The sequence below is a fragment of the Lepisma saccharinum genome, chromosome 11 (genome assembly GCF_977018435.1).
Source record: "Lepisma saccharinum chromosome 11, izLepSacc3.1, whole genome shotgun sequence".
Classification (NCBI taxonomy): Eukaryota; Metazoa; Arthropoda; class Insecta; order Zygentoma; family Lepismatidae; genus Lepisma; species Lepisma saccharinum.
Window position 1 is genome coordinate 35,649,069 of NC_139239.1, and position 15,299 is coordinate 35,664,367.

The 15,299-nt window shown below is 38.4% G+C and overlaps 1 protein-coding gene across 1 annotated transcript in view; it reads left to right on the top strand.

Annotated features, from left to right (window-relative positions):
- Nucleotides 1-15,299, top strand: part of LOC145995200 (thrombospondin type-1 domain-containing protein 4-like) — a 164,476-nt gene that overhangs the window by 33,376 nt on the left and 115,801 nt on the right. The window lies entirely within an intron of this gene.

Sequence of the window (15,299 nt, forward strand, 5' to 3'; positions counted from 1 at the left end):
GTTTAAAAACGACAAATACTAATTCTTCTGTTCACCGAGTGATGTAATGTCAATATCTCGGGAAATGTACAAAATTTGTGCTATTTTGCTATTTTACTGATTGAAACAAAAATGCACATTGCAATAACGAAAATGTAAAAGAATGAATCTCCCTTCTCACGTCTTCCTACATAAAGCAGACAATATGGTACCATCAGAGGCGAGCGAACACCTACTCCAGGAAATTCACTTTCGAGTGCCGTCTCGAACCATACGAAGCACTCAACTTTTTGCTTGTCAGAATCCATATAATGCCTCATTCAGTGTTCCCTCTTCCACATGCTGCCCAGCCAATAAAACAATCTACAAAACCGAATAGAACTTTTGAAAATTAGGCACGTTTTACAAGGTTAAAAACTGGGAAGTGATTTTACCGTATGTAATTTTACTTTATCTTGTTATTTTCTCGTTAGTACGTACGTTCAGTGCAAAATGACTGCTTATCCCCGCCTATTGCCGCATACTTCTTTTTTCAAAAATTCCGGGTAACCTCCGTGGCGGAGTGGATAGAACAGCGGGCAACGACACAAGAGATTCCGGGTTCGAATTCCAGTCTGGGCATGGGTGTTCGTTTTTAACATCCCTTCATAAATTTAATATCATCATCACTCATGCTCGTCGTCGCGATTATTTTATTTGATTTTGATTTGGTGTTTTAAGTCCATTTTATGCACAATAGGCTAATCAGGACTGGACCTACAGTTTAAAGTGGGATCCGAACCATTATGTGCCTCCACCGGGTATCGAACATGGGCTACCATTGCGCCATGGGATAGGCCTCGTCGTTGCGATTATAATGTCGTGATTCGGATCCCACTTTTAACTGTAGATCCAGTCCCGATTAGCTTTTCTGTACAAAGTGGACTAAAAAGAAACTAAATAATCTCGTCCCGATTAGCCAAAAATGACAGAAATGCGATGCTAAATAACAAAAATCAAATCAGAACTTCCGGGTACGTGCACCCAAAACACAGCTGCTAGTATTTTCACTTCATTATTACGGATACAGTAATATTTTTAATTTAAAATTTGTGTAATTGTGTTGTGTAGGTATCGGAATCGAATAATGAAAGCAATTTATGTATAAATAGAATGTAGTCGACGTTAGAAGCAAATATTACAGTAATGTAAAACAGAGAAATTAATCACATATGAAAATAATTTAACCTTCTGTGGCTTCCTGTTTATCGTATACGATGCTTCTGCACTACTAACAAGTACCTTTCTCAGGTCCTTGGTTCGTGCATCTAACCGAAGTGTTGATGAGTAACTGAAATTTATCATTAAGAGCAAGGGAAGGCGAAGGAAACAGGCCACAATAAATCAATCAAGTCTACAGTTTCAAGTCCCAGTTCTGCAAATTACAACATGTCTTCCACATTGTGGAAGTACACCAGTAACAAATCCGGTTTTGTACGGTAGTCCTTAACGTAGAAGGGAGTGCAATAATTTTGCCACCTCCTCAAGGAATGTTTATTGGCAAGCGTGAGAAGAAAAGGGCAACTAGATATCGCCCATAAGGGCACTAAATTGGTAAAATATCCAGCTGGGCAGTCTTAAAAGCCAAGTACGTGAACACATCGTTAAATTCACAGCCCAGAAGTGTTGCGATGGTAGGGTAGATACCGCAGGCCATGGAATCTGCCGGCCGATGTACCTTTCAAGCGGATGAACAATGGCTCACGACCGGGAGGCTCGACCTAATTACTGGCTCCGGCTTCATCGCTGAAATCTTTCTGAAGAGACCGACGGAAGGAATGAGGGAAGGAGCGATGAGACAAGGAAATCAGCAACAAAGGAAACTTCGATTTATGTGTTTCAGGTTTCAAATTTCCATAAGTTTAGTGGATAAGAAGGCATGATCCTTCACTTTCCCTGGAAAAATGGGTGATTCTTCACCTATATTTGGTGTATTGAGGAAGTCGAGTTAGTGTTTTAATAAAAGGGCTACATTTACAATGATTCGAGAAGATTTCAGTTTCGTTATCATTGTTATTATAGAAATTAAAAATATTATATAATAATAATAATAATACAATTAAATGAAGGATTAGAGTTCTCTAAAGTAATAGTTCTCTCTTCATTCTACAGAGCATTCCCTGACATTCGCTACGAGATTCGGCGGCAAGCTGCCCGGCATCAGCGCTCGTCTTTCCCGGTGAACGGGTCAGCGATAGTCGCTAGAGTCAGCTATTAAAATTACAGTTTTCATATTGTGTATTAACCTTGACTACAGAAGGTGTTAAAAATGATGTCCCTCTGCTATAACACATTCCCGGCATCTCCGAAGGAAATTGGCATTTACACGTGCAAGTTCGTCTACTATCATTCTCCCGATTTTTCGTACAATACTCTCTTTTAACTCACGGATGATGTACGGATGACCCTGTTACTCTAAAGTTTTGTACGAGGTTTAATATAAGCGACTGTCGCGGACCCGTTCACCGGGAAAGACAAGCGCTGATGCCGGGCCGCTTGTCGCCGAGTCTCGAAGCGAATGTCAGGGAATGCTCTGTAGTTGAACAATGGTAAACTTGGATAGATTTGACTGTTTTGCGCATGCGTGAAAGCGAATTAATCGAGCTGAGAATGCCTGGTAGCGATCCTTCCTGTAATCATTTCTAACGCCCAGATAAACTCCTAAAATTAACGCCCCAAAAGCACAGCTTGATTTATTTTATTTTACCTCGCTCTTCTGCCACATTTGGCTACTCGCGAAGACAAATGTGTGATGATATGATGAAACTGATGAAGGGACTCTCACAAAGAACACCTATGCCCAGGCCGGATTCGAACCCGGGATCCCTGGCGTCTGTGCTAACCAAAAGCACAGCTTGAAATGGTTCATTTTAAGTTCACTTTTCCCCCCAGATAAGCTAATCGGGACTTACAGTAAATAAGAGTTTAAAGTGGAATTCGAATCATAACACAACATGCTTCTATGAGGAGTCGAACTATAGTAGATAGGCTCTTTGATTGCAAGGCAACAGCCACTATGCTATCAGGAAGGCACAATAGGTTAATAGCGACGAACGTATGAGTGAACAATGGAAGAAACGCAACAATGAAGCTGTAAGAAAGTGAACATTACAGGTACCATTGTAACATTCTTTAACATTCTCAACCAAGAGGGCGGCTGCGAACATAAACCTTCGACATCGTGTTAGTTCCGTAAAATAGAATGCATATTATGTCCAAGCATGTAAGCAAGACTACAGACAGCAGGAAAGGAATGCTTTGTTTGTAAAGGTTTCTAGTTACGAATGTACGTGTTCTCTTGTATTTCCTCGTCCCTGCGCTTGTATTACAGTGCCAGGTGGTGTATGCAGTAGAAACTAGGCCAAAAGTATCGTGTTTGGAGGTCGCTTCTCAACCACGCGATTCTTCGGATATTACTAGAAATGCAATAAGACTTTCATGATGCAACCACAATATCTCCTTTCTTATTTTCCATTGAATATTACTTTTGTCTACCATTAAATACTATATATGCGTATGTATGTTTGTATGTATGTATGTATGTATGTATGTGTGTGTGTGTGTCTGTGTAGAGGAAGAGAGAGGGAGGGAGGGGGCGAGGAAAAAACACAAAGGTGGGTAAAACACAAAGATAGACCGATATTATTCTTGGTAAAGTATATTTGAGGTGAAAATATTTTTTTACCTTTGCTATTGTAACAAAAACTCAACAGTTGGAAAAAATATTTCTGGAGATATTTTGGGATAAAATCATTTATACGGCAGACTATCGTCCCCCGATCGGGATTTTACACCCTGCTGCATATTTACAATTATTATCTTTCATTGTGTTTATGTTTTCTATTTCTTTCGTGTGATCTATATTTTACTCACAAGTGATACTGAGAAATATATGCATTCGATACTTATCCTCTGCCACTCACTGACTCATGAGATTTGTTTACGAAAATCTGAGCCGCCAAGCTTTATTGATGATACTTTCAGAGATACTGAAGAAAAATGTTGCGTATTGAAAAGACAGCACATTTTTAAACAAGTTGTATGAAAGAACTAAGGAATGAAGTGTTTTGGGTGGAGTGTATCACTGTGTGGTGCAGAATCCTGACGCTAAGAAGAAGTAAGGAAAAACCTTAGTCGCCTTTAAGGTATTTTATGCACACTAGCCAGAAACAAATTTCAAGGTACGAAGACAGATAGACCTAAATATTTTGGTTTGGTGATTCCTACACTAGGAGTATCTAGTAATAAATTTAGAACTGTGGCTAGGGCGAAGAGAGAAGCGTATGAAATGGATATACAATGACACTGCTAATTACATGCACTACCTAGGTAAATACATTGGTAACCTCTAAAGTCATATGTGTTTTTGGAGGTAAAAAAGTTTAGTTTTCAAGAGAATAGACAAAAATAACAACCAACATGGAGAATTCTCGTGAATTGTTGTTTTATGTCCACATTCCCCAAAATCATGTCATGCACCCCCTCCCCCCAAATCATACCAATTTGCGCTCTCAAACCATATCGTAATCCGCACAAAGTATTTAATTACGAAAGCGTGTGTACCGAAAGTAACTTTTTCTTAGCTTTACTGAACATTATACTTGATCTGCCCCTCCTCCCTAAACAGGGGTGTCCATCACTCAAAACCACCCCTAAAATCGTTAATCATAATCGAGAATATCGCTTGTCTTGTAATGCAGCTATAGCGTAAAAACTTCACATTCACCTCATTAAAGCGCCAAACACGCATCCTAGCAACACATCATTGCAAGCGAAGCGAGCAAGAACATTTTTACATCCATTTCTTTGCAGGCTTTCAAGAATATTAATTTAATAGGATGTCAATACTTTCTTAGTCTTTTCCAGCTTCTCCTTTGGCACGGTAGGGGTCGAAAATGTGTGTATACCATATCGCTAAATACAGTCTCCAAAATTTCCTTTACTCTCCCGATGATACCATATGGTATCATCAGAGTAAGGTCGTACTCGCCCGATGATACCATATGGTATCATGGTGCTGATTACGAAATGAATGTGCTTTTTGGACCTTCATACTCTTATGTTTGGGCGGAAACTCTAACACAGGTCTGGAGAGAGCCTGGGAAATTCACATTGATGATCAACCTCCCCTTTCTCACCCCCCTCCGCAACATATCCATGCCACATTTCCGAACAGAGTTTCACATTTTGGCTCATTAATCAACTTGTATGGCACCCAGGAACATGAAACATGTTTCATTCTCTTTGAAAACGTCAATTCCTTGAAAAGAATACTAAGGTTTGCGCCTTCTCTCCAAAATAGCGGGAGAACAGGGGGCAAACTCCAGATTTTTCTTTTCTTCATTGAAATTCAGGGGCGCCCCAAGCCCCCTTCCTCGGTTCGGCGTTCTGAATTGTACACGGTTGCATGCTCTGATGTTTTACCTGCAAAACAAAACTTATCCGAAGTAGATTTCTCCCATAGTGCTCGAGTTATAACAATTGTCCTCCAAAAATGCAAATTACTTAATTTTCTAATTTTCGTAAAAAAAAAAAAAAAGATCACATTTTGGCTCATTATTCAACTTGTATGGCACCCAAGAACATGAAACATGTTTCATTCTCTTAAGAAATGTCCATTCTTTGAAAATAATACTAAAGTTCGCGCCTTCTCCCCAAAATAGCGGGAGAAGAGGGGGCAAAATCCAGATTTTTATGTTTTTTCCATTGAAATTCGGGGGTCGTGCCCCCCAAGCCCCCCTTCCTCGGTTCGGCGTTCTGAATTGTACACGGTTGCATGCGCTGATGTTTTAGATGCCAAACAAAAATTATCCGAAGTAGATTGCTCCTATAGTGCCCGAGTTATAACAATTTTCCTCCAAAGAGTGTTCGAATTTAAAATTCCCGCCGAGAAGCCCGGGCGAGAAAGGGGGTATTTTCGTAAACCTGCTCGGAAGTCTAAAGGTTAATGTCTCTCCACTACAGAAATCCCTTGAAAATCTAACATTTAACACTTTATCAAGAGCTTTCTATCTCCCCCTTTAAATTTAATAATCAATCTTAGACTTACTGTTGATATTGAAGAGTAGATATTGCCTCCTCCAAAAAATTATTTCTCAGTCTCCACACCAGAATTTCCGCAACAGTCTAAGGCAATAGTAATACACAAGAATTGGATACCTCCCTCAATTTAATGCTCAATCCCCCTCTAACTAAAGTACTCGCCATAATCTAAGACCTAGAGTTGGATACTGTCCCCCCCCCCTAAATTCAATTCAGAATCCCCCCAGAACCCGGCAATAGTAATACACAAGAATTGGATACCTCCCTCAATTTAATGCTCAACCCCCCTCTAACTAAAGTACTCGCCATAATCTAAGACCTAGAGTTGGATACTGTCCCCCCCTAAATTCAATTCAGAATCCCCCCAGAACCCACATGTCAATTAAGGCCTAATATGTAAAAGTTGAATATCTCCCCCCCCCCCCCCACCTTCGATAATACCATTAAACACTTTCTCTTCTTTATCTAATGTATTAAATATGGTGCATTTAACGTGTAAAATCTTTACATATATTTTGGAAAAAGATAGAAATATTGTATTTTATATTATTTGAAGGGGAAAAAAAAACCAAAATCTCGATGGCGCAACGTGCGCCATAGTCCCCCCCCCCCCCGCCGTGGGCCCCCCTGACTTTATACACAGATAGGCAGGCTAAGGCCCGCTTTAGACGAAAGCATTTTCCTTAGCATTTTTTTCTCTAACATTTATGCCATGACCAAAATGTACCGTGTAAAGTGAGAAATGTTATGGCATTTCAGATGCCATGGCATATTTCATGGCATTTCTCAAGGATAGAACCGGCTCTATTTCCGTAGCATTTTTCGTAGCATAACCAATCAGAAGCGACCCCATGGTCACGAGTGCAAATGTAATGGCGGTCGCGTGAGATGTAAAAAACGTATCACTTCACACTTTTAAACGACGATAACTATTCAACCGAGAGGAATATCGCTTCGTATTAAATGGTTTTAGGTAGAGAAGAATGGCACTGATTAAATATATAGTTTACAACGTTTACTGTACACGTATGGAAAAATATTTTAGCTTTTTCAATTATAAACACCGTGCACACAGCATTGACGGTGTAACTGGACGTGCCCTTCGTGCGGTATGTATTGTACATTGTAATTGAAACAGCTAACCGAAATGTTCCATATAATGCTTTTGTGTAAAGTACCATCTCCTATAAGATTCTTGGAAGCATTTACGTAGCAAAAATGTTAAAGGAAATGCTTTCGACTAAAGCCGGCTGCATCGGGACTGGACGTACAGTTTAAAGTGAGATACGAATCACTATTCAATTTGCCTCCATCCGGTAATCGAGAGTTTTCTGAATTACAGAATAAGATTGTCCAAAATATGAAGGTAAATCCGAGATTGTGTTGGCGATTCGAAACAGAATACATTCATAGGCTTTCTGGAAGCCTTTGTTGTCTTAAGGTAAGAACGGCGCGGCGATATACACGGATGTAAGCAAAGGTTCCGTGAGAAACCATGAAGCTGTAAATTTCGTCGTGTGTCTACAAGCACTTCTTGCCTGCCTGCGAAGGCTTTTAGGTTGACACAAAGCCTGGAACAAGGGGAGTGGGGGAGGGTATTGTGGTTAAACCCAACAAAAGAGCTGTTCATTAACCAAAGGAAAAAGGCCAAGCATAAAACTGATCCGGCATGGAGATGTTGAAACGGAACGTGCGCATGCGTTTATGTAGAGGTGAACAGGAAAAGAGAGTAACTTCTTTTGGCTTCACTAGCGGCGGGTTGTTGAATATACCAAAGGCATATAAGTATTGCCACAAAATACGTCTGAATGTTTGTACATGTGAGAATACTAACACGAGTGGTTCAGCAGAGTCTCGCTTCACACTAACAAAGCATCAACGTTATTGTTTGGGTTACATCAGAAGCAAAATTTCTATTTCCGACTATCCACTTGGTGGTGGTATTGAATTGCAAGCAAGAAAAAGGAGAGAGGAGATTTCGAATAAGTCCACTACCCAAGTTACTGCTTTTCACAAATTACGTACTTAGCTGTAACAAAGAAATACTCTACAGTAATGAGGTTGAATTAGCGTGTCATGTCCGTCACTTTCAGATACTAGCATCTCAGAAACTACCAAAACGTTGACAACATTTGGTAGACTGATGGAACTACCAAATAGTAGTAGCTGCCCTACTGGGTTCGTCCGACTGTTCGTAAGAGATCACAATCAATAGTGAAATGTCAATGTCTCAAAAGCTATAAAATGTGTCTTGATGATTTGAAATTTTCTAAAATTGAAAACCCACAAGGGTAATTTAAAGCGATGTAAATTATAACAATTCAACAGCTCGTCTATCTATGGGAGTAAAATTCTCAAACATCAACAATATATGGTGACTTGCCACTTGCCAGCCTATTCATGTTTGATTTCTTCATTGCAAACTGAAGTTGCCCCCAACCCCCTCATTGTCCACTCTGCTTTTGCCATGTAAATTTGGTGTGTGACTTTTTTCAACTCGAGCAAGGTAATGTTCACATTCAAATCATGGCAAATGGCCCCATATTTCGCCATGTTCTATCTAATATTTGAATAATCTTGTATGTATGTATGCCATATTGTTTAGATTTTTATCCAGATTTCCAAAACTAAAAAACAATATTGTTACTTTTCATTTTCTGTTAGTTTCTTGGCAGTTTATCGTCACCATTTCGTCACAATCAACACTTAGGAGTTGTTTCCTTGATTTAACTACGTTCAACTATTTTCTTTCTTGTAAATTAAAGGGATTCCTAACAAATTGCTTTTTTTCTTCTTTCAAGGTACCAATGTTCTGTGATAAACAATCACCATACAATACTATCATTTGGATATGAGAAGCATTTTGAATTGTAATACCCTTACTGATATGGTATTTAAATTGTACTAAATACGGGAATTTTTTTGTTAGCCACGTTGGAGATTTGATTTTTGCCCTGCCAAGTTCTGGGAATCCTGTACCTAGTAGAGGAGCAGAAGAAACAATGCTAAGAAAATCATGTTTCATTATAACTGCGACACGTGAATAGAATTTATGAACCACGTGCATGTTCCAACCCCAAGAGGTCTGCGGCGGACACTGGGGGAATGTTTCATGCTCTGTTTCACAACCTTATGCTGGATTCAAGCGTGTTTTGTTGTTCGTTAGTTTTCTGTCCCCTTATTTTTACCACTTTAAGCACAAGCGGATTAAGTGACGTCTAAAACTACCAAAAGTATCGGATTAACATAATAGGATATTTAAGAAAGGCATGTGGGCTTGATCATTAATATTATATAAGCGATAAACTCTCTGCCAGGGCCATTTAAAACTAACTACAAGTAATCAATTAGGATAAAACCCAGGGTCAAGGGCACCCGCAGAGCGGGGCTAGAGGAAGCACTTGCCCCCCTGAAATATAAGGAAAGGCTTCATAAAATTCGAATGGTGAAATTGTAGCATGTAAACATGGAAGGCAGTAGAATAAGTGGGCTCTGTGCATCGTGAAAAAGGACAAAAAGACAAAGAACTGCTCAAGAACAAAGTGATAGATGTTTATGGAAAGGAAGCAAGGCGAATCCAGTTTCTATTTAAACAGTGGACTGAAGTCTGAAATTGAGAACAATGTCAAGGTATATTTAAATCTAACTAACTAACTAACTAACTCCCTAGCCTTCTTAAACCCGAAGGTTCATGGCTGCAGCAACACAGGCCTCCCATCTTTCCCTATCTTGAGCAAGTTCTATATACTCTTTTCCATCCCTACCGATTTCCCTTAGGTCCATCTCAACGTTGTCCCTCCATCTTCGTCTTGGCCTTCCTACCATCAGGTTTCCCAACAAGAATCCTGTAAACTCCTCTTTCCTCTCCCATTCGGGCCACATGGCCTGCCCACCTAAGTCTTCTTGATTTAATTATTCTAATAATATATGGACATGAATACAAATTATGTAGTTCTAAATTATGTAACCTTCTCCACTCACCTGTCTCCTCATCCCTTTTAGGTCCAAAGATTTTCCTAAGGATCTTATTTTCAAATACTCTCAATTTATGTTCCTCTTTCAATGTAAGGGACCCAGTTTCACATCCATATAATACTACAGGCAAAATTACTGTTTTGTATATTTTAACTTTTAGTTTCTTAGATATTAAACGAGAAGACAAAAGTTTATGAAGAGAGAAGTAACATGCATTTCCTGAATTAAGTCTAGTTTTTATTTCCTTTTTAATATAATTTTCATTTGTTAATATTACTCCTAAGTATTTGAATTTGGAAACTGGTTCAAACGAGTTGTTATCAATAATTAGATTTTGATTATTACCTAACACTTGGTTTCGGCCTGTAAGCATATATTTAGTTTTCTCTTTGTTAACTTTCAAACCTATCTCTTTAGCAGTTTTGAAAAATATTTTAGCATTATTCTTAATTGTATTTATATTATCCCCTAACAAGTCTACATCATCTGCATATGCTAACAACTGAGTCACACCATTTAATTTTAGTCCTTCTTTAGTTTCTTTTACCTTCCTTACAGCATATTCTAAGGCAAAATTAAAGAGCAATGGAGATAATGCATCTCCTTGTTTTAACCCATCATGAATTGTAAATTTGTCAGACATATTAATACCCACACGAATTTTACTTTCTGTTTCACTGGTGCATACTTTTATCATACTAACAAGCTTCTTAGGTATTCCAAACTCGACTAATATATTATATAATTTATCTTTTTTGACCGAATCATATGCTTTTTTGAAATCAATGAATAGCTGATGGACATTTTGATTATATTCCCACTTTTTTCAAGTGTCTGTGTGATGTGAAAAATTTGATCTGTTACATTTAAATCCACATTGATAATCACCTATAATTTCATTAGCATATGGGGTTGGTCTTGTTAGAAGAATGTTAGACAATATTTTATATGTTGTTGAGAGTAGAGAAATTCCACGGTAATTATTGCAGTTCATTTTATCACCTTTTTTAAACACAGGAACAATTATGGATTCTTTCCACTGTTGAGGGATTTCTGGATTTCTTCTTTATTCCATATTAAACAAATTAATTTATGAATTTGACATATTAACGAATTTCCACCATATTTAATTATCTCAGCTGGTATTAAATCAATGTCAGGTGCTTTGTTATTCTTTAGCCTTTTAATAGCATCTTTAACTTCAGTCAAGTTAGGTTCTGGAACTAAAGGTTCTGCTGTGTGGACTTCATTTACTTCCGATTTATCTCCTACATGAACATTTAAAAGGTCATTAAAGTAGTTCTTCCATCTATTTAGAATATCGCTTGGGTCAGCTAGAAAATCACCGTATTTATCTTTTAACAAGGTTACTTTAGGTTGTCACCCCTTTCTAAACTCATTTACACCTTTATATAAATCTCTGATATTTTTATTTTTGCTGTTTGTTTCAATTTCGTTAATTTTGCTTTTCAAGTAATCTCTTTTTTTACTTCTAAACGTGCGGTTAACTTCTCGCTTTATTCTATTATAATTATTTAGATTTGTATCATCAGAGTTATTTAACCACCCAAGTCTAGCCTGATTTCTTATTTCTATTAGATTATGACGTTCATTATCAAACCATGGCTTACTTTTTCTCGGTTTATGGTATCCTATACTTTCTTTAGCTGCTGATTCTATTGCATTACGTATGTGCTCCCAATTCTTATTTACGTCTGTTTCATTTATATTTTCATCATCATTTAAATCCTGCAAACCTTAAATCTATTTGACAGTTTAATTTGGTAATCTTTCTTAATTCTTTCATCAGTAAACTTTCCTGTATCAAACTTTAGAACTTTTAGATAGGTATATTTAAATCAATTTCAATTTTTATGATTTGTAAAAAAAAAAAAAAAAAAAAAAGAAACGAAAAATCTTGAGTTTTATGACGGACAGGCAAGATATGAAATCTTAGTCTGCCCTACAGTGCTGGAAGTGGGAATTCCTAGCTTGAGTGCTGGGTTTTGCTAAATTTTGGGAAAGGTGCTTGTATGGATCAACATGGAAAAAATGGAGTGGGTGAAGGGGATGCCTCGCAAATTATCAGAGGGTGGGGTGATGCTTTATGAGAATTTTCTTAACTGGGGGATAACATGCTAGCGGCCTTGATCAGAAGAGCTCACTGGATGTCTAAAAGTAAACAACCATGCCCTAAAACTCGCAATTAACCATTGTTAAATCTAAAGGGCGATAGTTAAAACAAAACCATCCGCCCCAAGATGTTAGGCGCCCCAGAAGTGTACAGGAAACTCTTCTCTTCTGGAGTATGGATAATTTGTGTTGTAAGGGATGCACATATTGAAATGAAAATATATAAAACTGTTTGTACACCTTGTGAACGTGTGTAAAAGAAATTGTACTAATTAGTGAACACTTTTACAAGTAGATTCTTATCCGACAGATGATGGAGATTAACAAGTGAAGGATGATGACCCTCGAGGTAGTGAGTAGCGTGTTCTTTTAAAGAGCGCTCGCTATCTGTCTACATGGATCGTGTTTTCCTTTTTGGAGCCTTGGAAACTGCGCCTCATTTGCTCCTCTTCACAGATGCTATTATTCTTATTAGCACATTCGTTACGTATTTGTTTGAAGTCATCCGCCTTCCGTGCGCAGGCAGGTGTATGAACACACGGGCATTCATTGGTCCTTTTGCTCAGGCGTTACGGTTCAAGAGAGTCCTTTGTAGGGAGGACTTCCCCAAAAGTCTAATGGAAAACGGTTTGGACAAGTAGTAAACAGGTCGTGAGTTCAATTCTCAGCGACGTACACAATCCAGTGGGTCATAACCTACTCCAACATTTGTCCAGTTCCAATTAGCATATATGTGCATACAGGGAAGTGCAGGTGAGGGGGATGTTGTTTTATCAGCGCAGTGGCAAAAGAGCACACGACCATTACTTTGTCATTGATCCAGAAATCTAATAACTAGATATGAATCAGAGTAAATTGGTTTCCCGTTCCTTTAAAACGCTTTCCAAAAAGATCTCCTTTCTTAACATTCTGTACCTGAGTGAATTATAATGATGTGCAAAACTATGAAATTATAGGTAAAAGTTTGTGTGATTTAGACAGCTGTGAATTATTTGCGTGAAGGAAATGATAAACTATCCTTTAAATACATGGCCAGAAATTTATATTAAGAGAATTACAACCTTAAAAATCTTGTGATAAAAGAATAAAAAGAGGGATGCGAGGAATGTCATACAGCAACAATTCCAAGATGAATAATGAGTGCCAGCTGGAAAGGCAGTTAGCAAAATTAAAGCGGAAGTAGAAACCAATAGCTGTCAACGAGAAGAGAACTGCGTTGCCAAATATTAAACGCCGTTTCCTTATCCCAACTTTCAACAAGAGTCAGTGATTTGCCCCCAGGAAATCAATTTGGCCTAGGACTAATTGATCTGATTTATTCTGCGTTGCTTTTCTGCCACTTTTGGGTAATCGCGACTATGAAATTGGTCTAGGGAGTTGCTGAGAAATGAGACCTTTGGCAGACAAGTTAGTTGAAAATTAGTGTTTTGGCGACGGCACACACTCTCCTTCGAATTGCACCGCAGAAAGTTAGTAAGTTCAACAACATTAGCAAACTATAAATTGATTTGCTTTACTTTACTTCGCTTCTTGTGCCACTTTTGGCTATTTTGCAAAGATGGAGATGAGTAATGATGTGATGAAATTGATGAATGGACACTCACAAACATCCATGCTCAGGCCAGGATTCGAACAAGGAAACCCTTAGCAAACTATAGTATTCTGGGATGCACCGTGAAGTAGTTGGTTAGCTATTTTTAATAGCGAAGTGGAACTTAATGTCTGAATGCTCCTCATATATAAGGACGGGTGACATTTCGGTAGTTAGTGCCCTCCAATGTTCAGCGCCCTGACCGATCAGCCTCTTCGCCGCCCCTGGCTAGGTATATGGAGTGTACGAAAATGACCAGAGCCGACAAATAAATTTAAAGAAACTGGCACAGGCAAGAAATGGTACAGCTGACGACAGAGAGAGAGGCTGGTTGAGTCCATGCATGAACCAAGACAAATGCCACCGGTTCATTTCTGGCTTGCATTTCAAAATGCTCGATCTCGTGCCAAGTTCCAAACCGCCCCCGCATATCGGCAGCGAGCTACCTCTTTGCTTCCTTACACCACCAGTGGAGAAACCTAGAGGAGGGTCTTGTTGTCAGATTAACGCTTGGAGCGGGCCAGAAAAGCACACGAAGAAAGAAATATCCACCATCGACAGAAGTTGTTCACCTGAAGACATGAGAAGAGGTGCTCGCGTTAAGTCAGAGGCACTAGACAATGGATAATATCTAGAGCCCGGAAGTTCAAGCATTTATTTTCATTAAAATAGGCAGGCAAAAAGGCATTTATAATGTGGAAAATATGCACTGAAAATGAAAAATAGGCAAAATAAACCGATAAAAAGACACATTTGGAAGTCGCTTACATTTATCTATAATTTCTGGCAAAATGTTAAAATCTACATTGGGAAGACCATTTCAATTTTCTCCGTCTTGATTGCACATAACTACAAGGTGTTTTTTAAGTTCTCAACATTCATTGATAGTCATCTGTGAGAGAGAATGTTTGTCATAATAGAAAATGATCTTTCTACTTCTATAGAAGTTATTGGAGCATACATAAAACAAGCTAATGCAGCTGGACTCATTTTGATAACAGCATTTTCACCTTTTAGAATATCACAAATTGTTTTCAATTGTTTCAAGTCCTAATTTTCACTCACTACCTGTTTGCACTTTTTCGCAACAGCTGAGCCCTTTTCTCCTGGCACTTCCATCATCTGCTGCATGGATTCATCCAAGATTCTCATGGATGCTACAAGAGTCTCACCTCTTTTTTCTAGCTTTGTAATTGTCTCTGGCAATCCACCATAATGTGCAAAAATAAACGACAGTTCATTCTTCAGTTCTGAATAGCACAGGAGTTTTTCACTTCACGAATTGAAGCCGCTTCATTTTCTGGAAGAGCATCGATCACCTCACTGATTTTTTCAAGGTTGTTAGCATAATATATACCTGATGAGGGGGATTTCAGAAATATCTTCTTTGTGTTTGAAATCAAACTGTCCACTTCAGCAGTCAATCATGCACAAGGAAATGTTAACCGAAAGGCTATATCCTAACTCAGCCTCACACTTTTCTCCTTCAGCAACGTTGAAACATGCGTGAGTTCAATATTACTTAAATAAGGCGAAAATT